The sequence below is a fragment of the Triticum aestivum genome, chromosome 4A, assembly GCF_018294505.1.
Source record: "Triticum aestivum cultivar Chinese Spring chromosome 4A, IWGSC CS RefSeq v2.1, whole genome shotgun sequence".
Lineage (NCBI taxonomy): Eukaryota > Viridiplantae > Streptophyta > Magnoliopsida > Poales > Poaceae > Triticum > Triticum aestivum.
The window spans coordinates 522,124,478-522,137,760 of record NC_057803.1 but is presented as its reverse complement, the minus strand read 5'-3'; positions in this window follow the sequence as shown (position 1 = coordinate 522,137,760).

The following is a 13,283-nucleotide window of genomic DNA, read 5'->3' as shown; positions in this document are numbered from 1 at the left end:
CAATTGCCTCTGTGGTCTCAATCCGTGTTTCTCGGACATCACGACGATAGTCACCATGCAGAACCCTCTTCTTTCGTTCAGCCAGACGAGGTCGCTGCTTACTCTCTGTGAGACTCAGCTCGCGAATTCCATGGCAATAGGGCACCAGACGGCCCTCTATGGAGGCGCGCCTCCTCATGGCGCCAGTGGCTCCACCTCCTCTGGTTCCCACCGCGGACCTGACCGTGGCGACAACACTCGGAATGGCGGCGATGGCCCTCGCAACGGCAACACCTCCGGGGGTGGCTCCTTGATACGTCCATTTTGCATCATGCTTTTATATCGATATTTATTGCATTATGGGCTGTTATTTTACTTTATGTCACAATAGTTATGGCTATTCTCTCTTATTTTACAAGGTTTACATAACGAGGGAGAATGCCGACAGCTGGAATTCTGGGCTGGAAAAGGAGCAAATATTAGAGACCTATTCTGCGCAACTCCAGAAGTCCTGAAACTCCACGGAACATCTTAAAATAAATAAAGAAAAATCCTCGCCAAAGATGAAGGCCAGGGGGCCTACACCCTTCTCACGAGGGTGGGGGGCGCGCCCCCCCCTCCTAGGGCGCGCCCCCTACCTCGTGGGCCCCCTGGTGGGTCTCCGACGTCCATCTTCTCCTATATGAAGTCTTTCGATGAGAAAAAATAAAAAGCAACCTTTCGGGACGAAACTCCGCCGCCATGAGGCGGAACCTTGGCGGAACCAATCTAGAGCTCCGGCAGAGCTGTTCTGCCGGGGATACTTCCCTTTGGGAGGGGGAAATCTTCACCATCGTCATCACCAACGCTCCTCTCATCAGGAGAGGGCAATCTCCATCAACATCTTCACCAGCACCATCTCATCTCCAAACCCTAGTTCATCTCTTGTATCCAATTCTTGTCTCAAAGCCCGGGATTGGTGCTAGTAGGTTGCTAGTAGTGTTGATTACTCCTTGTAGTTGATGCTAGTTGGTTTATTTGGTGGAAGATCATATGTTTAGATCCTATATGCATATTATTACCCCTCTGATTATGAACATGAATATGCTTTGTGAGTAATTACGTTTGTTCTTGAGGACAAGGGAGAAGTCTTGCTATTAGTAGTCATGTGAATTTGGTATTCGTTTGATATTTTGATAAGATGTATGTTGTCTAGCCTTTAGTGGTGTTATGTGAACGTCGACTACATAACACTTCACCATTATTTGGGCCTAGAGGAAGGCATTGGGAAGTAATAAGTAGATGATGGGTTGCTAGAGTGACAGAAGCTTAAACCCTAGTTTATGCGTTGCTTCGTAAGGGGCTGATTTGGATCCATATGTTTCATGCTATGGTTAGGTTTACCTTAATACTTTTGTTGTAGTTGCGGATGCTTGCAATAGAGGTTAATCATAAGTGGGATGCTTGTTCAAGTAAGAACAGCACCCAAGCACCGGTCCACCCACATATCAAATTATCAAAGTACCGAACGCGAATCATATGAACGTGATGAAAACTAGCCTGATGATATTCCCATGTGTCCTCAGGAGCGCTTTTCCTATTATAAGAGTTTATTCCGGCTTGTCCTTTGCTACAAAAGGATTGGTCCATCTTGCTGCACTTTATTTACTTTTGTTACTTGTTGCTCGTTACCATTTATCTTGTCACAAAACTATCTGTTACCACTTATTTCAGTACTTGCAGAGAATACCTTGCTGAAAACCGCTTATCATTTCCTTCTGCTCCTCGTTGGGTTCGACACTCTTACTTATCGAAAGGACTACGATAGATCCCCTATACTTGTGGGTCATCAATACTCTTTTCTGGCGCCGTTGCCGGGGAGTGTAGCGCCTTTGGTAGGTGGAATTTGGTAAGGAAAAATTTATATAGTGTGCTGAAATTTACTATCACTTGTTACTATGAAAAGTAATTTTCTGAGGGGCTTGTTCGGGGTATCTTCACCCCGTCCAGTAGAGCAAAGAGTTGCTCCTCAACCTACTGAACCTATTGAAAATGAAACTCCTTTTGAATTTCCTTCGGGTATGATGGAAAAACTGCTAGCTAACCCTTTTACAGGAGATGGAACAAAGCATCCTGATGAGCACTTAATATATGTGGATGAAGTTTGTGGATTATTTAAGCTTGCAGGTATACCCGATGATGTTGCTAAGAAGAAGGTCTTCCCTTTATCTTTGAAGCGAGACGCATTGATATGGTATAGGCTATGTGATGATATGAGATCATGGAACTATAAAAGATTGAAGTTGGAATTTCATCAAAAGTATTACCCTATGCATCTTGTTTATCGTGATCGCAATTATATATATAATTTCTGGCCTCGTGAAGGAGAAAGCATCGCTCAGGCTTGGGGGAGGCTTAAATCAATGTTATATTCATGCCCCAATCATGAGCTCTCGAGAGAAATAATTATGCAAAGTTTTTATGCCCGGCTTTCTGAAAACAATCGCACCATGCTCGATACTTCTTGTGCTGGCTCTTTTATGATGAAGACTACTGAATTTAAATGGAATTTATTGGATAGAATTAAACGCAACTCTGAAGATTGGGACCTCGACGAAGGTAAGGAGTCAGGTATGACACCTAAGTTTGATTGTGTTAAATCTTTTATGGACACCGATATTTTTCGTAAGTTTAGCACTAAATATGGACTTGACTCTAAGATAGTAGCTTCTTTCTGTGAATCTTTTGCTGCTTATGTTGATCTCCCTAAGGAGAAGTGGTTTAAATATCATCCTCCCATAGAAGTAAAAGTAGTTGCACCTTTTAAAGTTGAAGAAAAGACTGTCACTTATAATGATCATATTGTTCCTACTTCTTATGTTGAGAAACCACCTTTCCCTGTTAAAGTAAAGGATCATGCCAAAGCTTCAACTGTTGTTTGTAAAAGCAATATTAGAACTTATACACCTCCTGAGCAAGTTAAAGTAGAACCTAATATTGTTATTGTTAAAGATCTCTTGTCTGATAATATTGATGGGCACGTTATTCAGTTTGATGGTGAAACTACTAGAATTGCTAAGCCTTGTGATAAAGATAAACATAGACCTGTGGTAGGCGTGCCTGTTATTTCTGTTAAAATAGGAGATCATTGTTATCATGGCTTATGTGATATGGGTGCTAGTGCTAGTGTTATACCTTATGACTTGTATAAAGAAATCAAGCATGAAATTGCACCTGCTGAGTTAGAAGATATTGATGTCACAATTAAACTTGCCAATAGAGATACTATTTCAGCGATGGGAATTGTTAGAGATGTTGAAGTCTTGTGTGGGAAAACTAAATATCCTGCTGATTTTCTTGTTCTTACTTCTCCGCAAGATAGCTTTTGTCCCATTATATTTGGTAGACCCTTCTTGAACACTGTTAATGCTCGGATAGATTGTGAAAAGAATGTTGTTACTATTGGCTTGGATGATATGGTTCATGAGTTTAATTTCTCTAAATTTAGTAAACAACATCGTGAGGAAGAATTACCTAGTAAGGATGAAATTATTGGTCTTGCTTCTATTGTCGTACCTCCTAGTGATCCTTTAGAACACTATTTGCTAGACCATGAAAATGATATGTTCATGAATGAAAGAAGGGAAATAGATGAAGTATTCTTTAAACAGGAACCTATTCTGCAACACAATTTGCCTATTGAAATTTTAGGGGATCCTCCTCCACCCAAGGGTGATCCCGTGTTTGAGCTTAAACTGTTGCCTGATAATCTTAAATATGCTTATCTTGATGACAAGAAGATATATCCTGTTATTATTAGTGCTAACCTTTCAGAGCATGAAGAAGAAAGATTGCTGAAAACTCTGAAGAAGCACCGTGCTGCTATTGGATATACTCTTGATGATCTTAGGGGCATTAGTCCCACTCTATGTCAACATAAAATAAATTTGGAGGCGGACGCCAAACCAGTTCGTGATCCTCAATGACGTCTGAATCCTAAAATGAAAGAAGTGGTAAGAAAAGAAATACTCAAGCTTCTGGAGGCAGGTATAATCTATCCCGTTGCTGATAGTCAGTGGGTAAGTCCTGTCCATTGTGTCCCTAAGAAGGGAGGTACACTGTTGTTCCTAATGATAGACATGAATTGATTCCACAAAGAATTATCACAGGTTATAGGATGGTAATTAATTTCCGCAAATTAAATAAGGCTACTAAGAAAGATCATTACCCCTTACCTTTTATTGATCAAATGATAGAAAGATTATGCAAACATACACATTACTGCTTTCTAGATGGTTATTCTGATTTCTCTCAAATACCTGTGTCGGCTAGAGATCAATCAAAGACTACTTTTACATGCCCTTTTGGTACTTTTGCTTATAGACGTATGCCTTTTGGTTTATGTAATGCACCTGCTACCTTTCAAAGATGCATGATGGCTGTATTCTCTGACTTTTGTGAAAAGATTTGTGAGGTTTTCATGGACGACTTTTCCGTCTATGGTTCCTCGTTTGATGATTGTTGAGCGATCTTGATCGAGTTTTGCAGAGATGTGAAGAAACTAATCTTGTCTTGAATTGGGAAAAGTGCCACTTTATGGTTAATGAAGGTATTGTCTTGGGGCACAAAGTTTCTGAAAGAGGTATTGAAGTTGATAAAGCCAAGGTTGATGCTATTGAAAAGATGCCATGTCCCAAGGACATCAAAGGTATAAGAAGTTTCCTTGGTCACGCTGGATTTTATAGGAGGTTCATTAAGGACTTCTCAAAAAATTCTCGGCCTCTGACTAATTTATTACAAAAAGATATACCATTTGTCTTTGATGATGATTGTGTAGAAGCATTTGAAATACTTAAGAAAGCATTAGTCTTTGCACCTATTGTTCAGCCACCTGATTGGAACCTACCCTTTGAAATTATGTGTGGTGCTAGTGATTATGCTGTAGGTGATGTCCTAGGGCAAAGAGTTGATAAGAAATTAAATGTTATTCACTATGCTAGTAAGACTCTAGACAATGCTCAAAGAAATTATGCTACTACTGAAAAAGAACTCTTAGCAGTTGTATTCGCTTGTGATAAGTTCAGACCTTATATTGTTGATTCTAAAGTAACTATTCACACTGATCATGTTGCTATTAAATATCTTATGGAAAAGAAAGATGCTAACCTAGACTCATCAGATGGGTTCTCCTGCTACAAGAATTTGATTTGCATATTGTTGATAGAAAGGGAGCTGAGAACCCCGTTGCAAACAACTTGTCTAGGTTAGAGAATGTTCTTGATGACCCACTACCTATTAATGATAGCTTTCCTGATGAACAATTAAATGTTATAAGTACTTCTCGTAGTACTCCATGGTATGCTGATTATGCTAATTATATTGTTGCTAAGTTTATACCACCTAGCTTCACATACCAGCAAAAGAAAAAGGTTTTCTATGATTTAAGACATTACTTTTGGGATGACCCACATCTTTATAAAGAAGGAGTAGATGGTGTTATTAGATGTTGTGTACCTGAGCATGAACAGGAACAGATCCTACGCAAGTGTCACTCCGAGGCTTATGGAGGACACCACGCTGGAGATAGAACTGCACATAAGGTATTGCAATCTGGTTTTTATTGGCCTACTCTCTTCAAGGATGCCCGTAAGTTTGTCTTGTCTTGTGATGAATGTCAAAGAATTGGTAATATTAGTAGACGTCAAGAAATGCCTATGAATTATTCACTTGTTATTGAACCATTTGATGTTTGGGGCTTTGATTATATGGGACCTTTTCCTGCCTCTAATGGATATACTCATATTTTAGTTGCTGTTGATTACGTTACTAAGTGGGTAGAAGCTATTCCAACTAGTAGTGCTGATCATGACACTTCTATTAAAATGCTTAAGGAAGTTATTTTCCCGAGGTTTGGAGTCCCTAGATATTTAATGACTGATGGTGGTTCACACTTTATTCATGGTGCTTTCTGTAAAATGCTTGCTAAATATGATGTTAATCATAGAATTGCATCTCCTTATTACCCTCAGTCTAGTGGTCAAGTAGAGTTGAGCAATAGAGAGCTCAAATTAATTTTGCAAAAGACTGTCAATAGGTCTAGAAAGAATTGGTCCAAGAAACTTGATGATGCATTATGGGCCTATAGAACTGCATATAAAAATCCTATGGGTATGTCACCGTATAAAATGGTTTATGGAAAAGCATGTCACTTACCTCTCGAACTAGAACATAAGGCGTATTGGGCTATTAAAGAGCTCAACTATGATTTTAAACTTGACGGTGAGAAGAGGTTATTTGATATTAGCTCACTTGATGAATGGAGAACCCAAGCTTATGAAAATACCAAGTTGTTTAAAGAAAAAGTTAAAAGATGGCATGACAAAAGGATACAAAAGCGTGAGTTTAATGTAGGTGATTATGTATTGCTATACAACTCTCGTTTAAGATTTTTTGCAGGAAAACTTCTCTCTAAATGGGAAGGCCCCTACGTTATCGAGGAGGTCTATCGTTCTGGTGCCATAAAATCAACAACTTTGAAGGCACAAATCCGAAGGTGGTAAACGGTCAAAGAATCAAACATTATATCTCAGGTAATCCCATAAATGTTGAAACCAATATTGTTGAAACCATAACCCCGGAGGAATACATAAGGGACACTTTCCGGAACGTTTCAGACTCCAAAAAGGAATAGGTATGTGGTACGGTATGTAAACCGACTCCAAAACAAATTTTAAGGCAATATTTCTCCGTTTTGGAATATTTAGAAAAATAGAAAAATAAGTAGCAGTCCGGGAAGGACACAAGGGCCCCACGAGGGTGGTGGGCGCGCCCTACCCCTTTGGGCGCGCCCCCTACCTCGTGAGCACCTCGTGTGCCTTCCAGACTCTGTTTTCTTGCAAGATACGTATTTTGGTCGGTAAAAATTCATTATATAACCTCCCAAAGGTTTTTACTCCTGTATCACGCAAATATCCTCTATTTTTGTTTCGAGCTGTTGCTGCTGCAGATTAGAGCAAGATGTCTTCTCCAGAGTCAATCGGGGAGAGCCGGGTATCTAATCCGGCACCGGAACCAAGGGCAAACAGCGACGCTGACCACTTTGGGCCAGCAACGGAGGAGGAGATGGAGGACGACTTGATGAGGGTAGATGCCATGGAGGACAAGAAGTCACCTCTCGCTTCCGAGCTGGATTCACGATGGGGGAACTACAGAGCTCACCCATTCCAAACTCGGTTATCCCTTCCAATGTTAGATTTCTTTCTTATGAAAATATGAAGAGGAGTGTCACTTGTTCTCCCGCAGCTATGCAACACCCTTGGGTGCAAGGAGCTTTAGCTGTCACACCAAAGCTTCGTAAGGAAATAATGGACCTCAAGCAGCAAGTCAATAAGCTCGAGGAGGAGAACCGCATACTGAGGGGAATAATCGCCAAGAATATTACACCAACAACAAAGAAGGAGACATAATCACTTGGGTATGGGCACTCCCCTTGGTAACTGCCAAGCTTGGGGGAGGTGCCCTACTATCGTATCACAATCACAACCCCTACCTTTACCCGTTTTCTTAGTTCGATCCTATTAGTAGTATCTTGATCTAGTAGAATAAAGTTTATGGCATGATCTAGTTTTGAGTTTTGCTTTTTGACCTCTCTATGTAATCAACTCCGTGAGTTATATATAATAAATATTAGTGTTGAGTAAAGGGCTTGATTATTTTGCCATGATCTTGGGTTAATAAAAGAAAAGAGAAAAATAATAAAAAGAGACAAAGAGTTCATATTGATCTTATTGAGAGTAATGACTTCACATAGAAAGAGTATGATGATTAAAAGTTGTTGGGAGTTGGTAGACATAGCCTTGGTCATCGTTGCAATTAATAGGAAGTAATAAGGAAAGAGAGGTTTCACATATAGATATATTATCATTGACATCTTTTATGATTGGGAGCACTCATTAAAATATGACATGCTAAAGAGTTGATGTTGGACAAGGAAGACAACATAATGAGTTATGTCTTTCTTATATCTGAGATAAAGTATGTTGTCATGGATCCTCTAACTTGTTGAGCTTGCCTTTCCCCCTCATGCTAGCCAAATTCTCAGCGCCAAGTAGAAATACTACTTGTGCTTCCAAATACCCTTAAACCAGTTTTGCCATGAGAGTCCACCATATCTACCTATGGATTGAGTAAGATCCTTCAAGTAAGTTGTCATCGGTGCAAAGCAATAAAAATTGCTCTAAATATGTATGATTGATTGGTGTGGGAGAAATAAGCTTTATACGATCTTGTGATGTGGAAGTAATAAAAGCGACGGACTGCATAATAAAGGTTCATATCACAAGGGGCAATATAAAGTGACGTTCTTTCGCATTGAGATTTTGTGCATCCAACCATAAAAGCGCATGGCAACCTCTGCTTCCCTCTGCGAAGGGCCTATCTTTTATTATTATCTTCTACCTTATGCAAGAGTCATGGTGATCTTCACCTTTTCTTTTTCATTTTATCCTTTGGCAAGCTCGGCATGTTGGAAAGAACATGATATATATATATATATATATATATATATATATATATATATATATATATATATCTAATTGGATGTAGGGGAGCATGAACCATTATTGTTGACATTACCTTTGAGGTAAAAGGTTGTGGAGCAAAACTATAAGCCCCTATCTTTCTCTGTGTCCGATTAAAACTCCGTAACCACAAGTATTGCGTGAGTGTTAGCAATTATGAAGGACTAAATGATAGTTGAGTATGTGGACTTGCTTTTAAGCTCTAACATAGACTCTTTCCGATGTTATGATAAATTGCAATTGCTTCAATGACTGAGATTATAGTTTGTTGGAGCCCAATAAGGTTTATGATTTATACTCTTGCATTGTGAATAGATCATCACTTGAACATAAGTAATCATATGACAAAATCTATATATGTTGCTGTTATGAGAACAATCATGATGCCTTCATGTCCGTATTTTATTTTTATCGACGCCTCTACCTCTAAACATGAGGACATATTTATTGTTATCGGCTTTTCGCTTGAGGACAAGAGAGGTCTAAGCTTGGGGGAGTTGATACATCCATTTTGCATCATGCTTTTATATCAATATTTATTGCATTATGGGCTGTTATTTCACTGTATGTCACAATACTTATGGCTATTCTCTCTTATTTTACAAGGTTTACATAAGGAGGGAGAATGCCGACAGCTGGAATTCTGGGCTGGAAAAGGAGCAAATATTAGAGACCTATTCTGCGCACCTCCAAAAGTCCTGAAACTCCGTGGAACATCTTAAAATAAATAAAGAAAAATCCTCGCCAAAGATGAAGGCCAGGGGGCCCACACCCTGCTCACGAGGGTGGGGGGCGTGCCCCCCTCCTAGGGTGCGCACCCCTACCTTGTGGGCCCCCTGGTGGGTCTCCGACGTCCATCTTCTCCTATATGAAGTCTTTCGATGAGAAAAAAATAAGAAGCAACCTTTCGGGGCGAAACTCCGCCGCCACGAGGCGGAACCTTGGCGGAACCAATCTAGAGCTCCGGCAGAGCTGTTCTGCCGGGGATACTTCCCTCCGGGAGGGGGAAATCATCACCATCGTCATCTCCAACGCTCCTCTCATAGGGAGAGGGCAATCTCCATCAACATCTTCACCAGCACCATCTCATCTCCAAACCCTAGTTCATCTCTTGTATCCAATTCTTGTCTCAAAGCCCGGGATTGGTGCTAGTAGGTTGCTAGTAGTGTTGATTACTCCTTGTAGTTGATGCTAGTTGGTTTATTTGGTGGAAGATCATATCTTCAGATCCTATATGCATATTATTACCCCTCTGATTATGAACATGAATATGCTTTGTGATTAATTACGTTTGTTCTTGAGGACAAGGGAGAAGTCTTGCTATTAGTAGTCATGTGAATTTGGTATTCATTTAATATTTTGATAAGATGTATGTTGTCTAGCCTCTAGTGGTGTTATGTGAACGTCGACTACATAACACTTCACCATTATTTGGGCCTAGAGGAAGGCATTGGGAAGTAATAAGTAGATGATGGGTTGCTAGAGTGACAGAAGCTTAAACCCTAGTTTATGCGTTGCTTCGTAAGGGGCTGATTTGGATCCATATGTTTCATGCTATGGTTAGGTTTACCTTAATACCTTTGTTGTTGTTGCGGATGCTTGCAATAGAGGTTAATCATAAGTGGGATGCTTGTTCAAGTAAGAATAGCACCCAAGCACCGGTCCACCCACATGTCAAATTATCAAAGTACTGAACGCGAATCACATGAACGTGATGAAAACTAGCTTGACGATATTCCCATATGTCCTCGGGAGCGCTTTTCCTTATATAAGAGTTTGTCCAGGCTTGTCCTTTTGCTACAAAAAGGATTGGGCCACCTTGATACACTTTATTTACTTTTGTTACTTGTTGCTCGTTACAAATTATCTTATCACAAAACTATCTGTTACCACTTATTTCAGTACTTGCAGAGAATACCTTGCTGAAAACCGCTTATCATTTCCTTCTGCTCCTCGTTGGGTTCGACACTCTTACTTATCGAAAGGACTACGATAGATCCCCTATACTTGTGGGTCATCACTCCTCCGGCGGATAGTGCAACAACGGCAACTGGAAGAAGAAGAAGAAGGGCTCCGGCGGCGGGAACGGCGGCCGCTCCAACTACAATGACGAAACATCCAGCGTGGGGCGCCCTCGTCTGTTGGCCCCTAGGTCTGCTTCAATCCCTACACGGGGCAGGCCTGGCAGCTGTTTCAGGCGCCCCCAATGGCACGGCCCAACGCTGGCGCTGGACTCCTCGGGCCGCGACCCCCCGTCCTTCTGCCGGCTCAGGCGTTTACCTCTCTCGCGCCGCTACACGGCCAGGCTTTCGGCGCCAACCCACTGCCAACTCCTGCCTACGGCGGCACTCCGGCGTGGGACTGCTCCGCCCTCCTCGCTGCACTGAACAACACCGCGACTCCTTCGACAGTGGGTGAATGGGTAATGGACTCCGGAGCCACAGCACACATGGCCTCCGACCCAAGTATGCTAAAACATCTCACACCCTCTCCTTCCTCCTCTGTCGTCACCATGGGCAATGGCTACACCTTGCCCATTGATGACCCACAAGTATAGGGGATCTATCGTAGTCCTTTCGATAAGTAAGAGTGTCGAACCCAACGAGGAGCAGAAGGAAATGATAAGCGGTTTTCAGCAAGGTATTCTCTGCAAGTACTGAAATAAGTGGTAACAGATAGTTTTGTGACAAGATAAATGGTAACGAGCAACAAGTAACAAAAGTAAATAAAGTGCAGCAAGATGGACCAATCCTTTTGTAGCAAAGGACAAGCCGGAACAAACTCTTATAATAGGAAAAGCGCTCCTGAGGAAACATGGGAATATCATCAAGCTAGTTTTCATCACGTTCATATGATTCGCGTTCGGTACTTTGATAATTTGACATGTGGGTGGACCGGTGCTTGGGTGTTGTTCTTACTTGAACAAGCATCCCACTTATGATTAACCTCTATTGCAAGCATCCGCAACTACAACGAATATATTAAGGTAAACCTAACCATAGCATGAAACATATGGATCCAAATCAGCCCCTTACGAAGCAACGCATAAACTAGGGTTTAAGCTTCTGTCACTCTAGCAACCCATCATCTACTTATTACTTCCCAATGCCTTCCTCTAGGCCCAAATAATGGTGAAGTGTTATGTAGTTGACGTTCACATAACACCACTAGAGGCTAGACAACATACATCTCATCAAAATATCGAACGAATACCAAATTCACATGACTACTAATAGCAAGACTTTTCCCTTGTCCTCAGGAACAAACGTAACTACTCACAAAGCATATTCATATTCATAATCAGAGGGGTAATAATATGCATAAAGGATCTGAACATATGATCTTCCACCAATTAAACCAACTAGCATCAACTACAACGAGTAATTAACACTACTAGCAACCTACTAGCACAAATCCCGGACTTGGAGACAAGAATTGGATACAAGAGATGAACTAGGGTTTTGAGATGAGATGGTGCTAATGAAGATGTTGATGGAGATTGCCCTCTCGCGATGAGAGGAGCGTTGGTGATGGTGATAGCGATGATTTCCCCCTCCGGGAGAGAAGTTTCCCCGGTAGAACAGCTGTGCCGGAGCCCTAGATTGGTTTCGCCAAGGTTCCGCCTCGTGGCGGCGGAGTTTGGTCCCGAAAGGTTTCTTTTGGTTTTTTTCTCGACGAAAGACCTCATATAGCAGAAGATGGTCATCGGAGAGCCACCAGGGGGCCCACGAGGTAGGGGGCGCGCCCTAGGGGGGCGCGCCCCCCTCTCTCATGGAAAGGGTGTGGGCCCCCGGTCTTCATCTTTGGCGAGGATTTTTCATTATTTATTATAAGGTATTCCATGGAGTTTCAGTACTTTTGGAGTTGTGCAGAATAGGTCTCTAATATTTGCTCCTTTTCCAGCCCAGAATTCCAGCTGTCGGCATTCTCCCTCCTTATGTAAACCTAGTAAAATAAGAGAGGATAGCCATAAGTATTGTGACATAATGTGAAATAACAGCCCATAATGCAATAAATATCGATATAAAAGCATGATGCAAAATGGACGTATCAACTCCCTCAAGCTTAGACCTCGCTTGTCGTCAAGCGAAAGCCGATAACAATAAATATGTCCCCATGTTTAGAGGTAGAGGCGTCGATAAAAATAAATTACGGACATGAGGGCATCATGATTATTCTCATAACAGCAACATACATAGATATTGTCATATGATTACTTATGTTCAAGTGACGATCTATTCACAATGCAAAAGTATGAATCAGAAACCTTATTGAGAACCAACAAACTATAACCTCAGTCATTGAAGCAATTGCAATTTATCATGACATCAGAAAGAGTCTATGTCAGAGCTAAAAAGCAAGTGCACATACTCAACTATCATCTAGTCCTTCATAATTGCTAACGCTCGCGCAATACTTGTGGTTACGGAATTTTAGTCGGACACAGAGAAAGATAGGGGCTTATTGTTTTGCCACACAACCTTTTACCTCGAGGGTAGTGTCAACAATAATAACTCGTGCCCCCCTATATCCAATTATATATATATATATATATATATATATATATCAGGTTCTTTCCAACATGCTGGGCTTGCTAAAGGATAAAATGAAAAAGGGAGAGGTGAAGATCACCATGACACTTGCATAAGGTAGAAGATAATAATAAAAGATAGGCCCTTCGCAGAGGGAAGCAGAGGTTGCCATGTGCTTTTATGTTGGATGCACAAAATCTTAATGCGAAAGAAC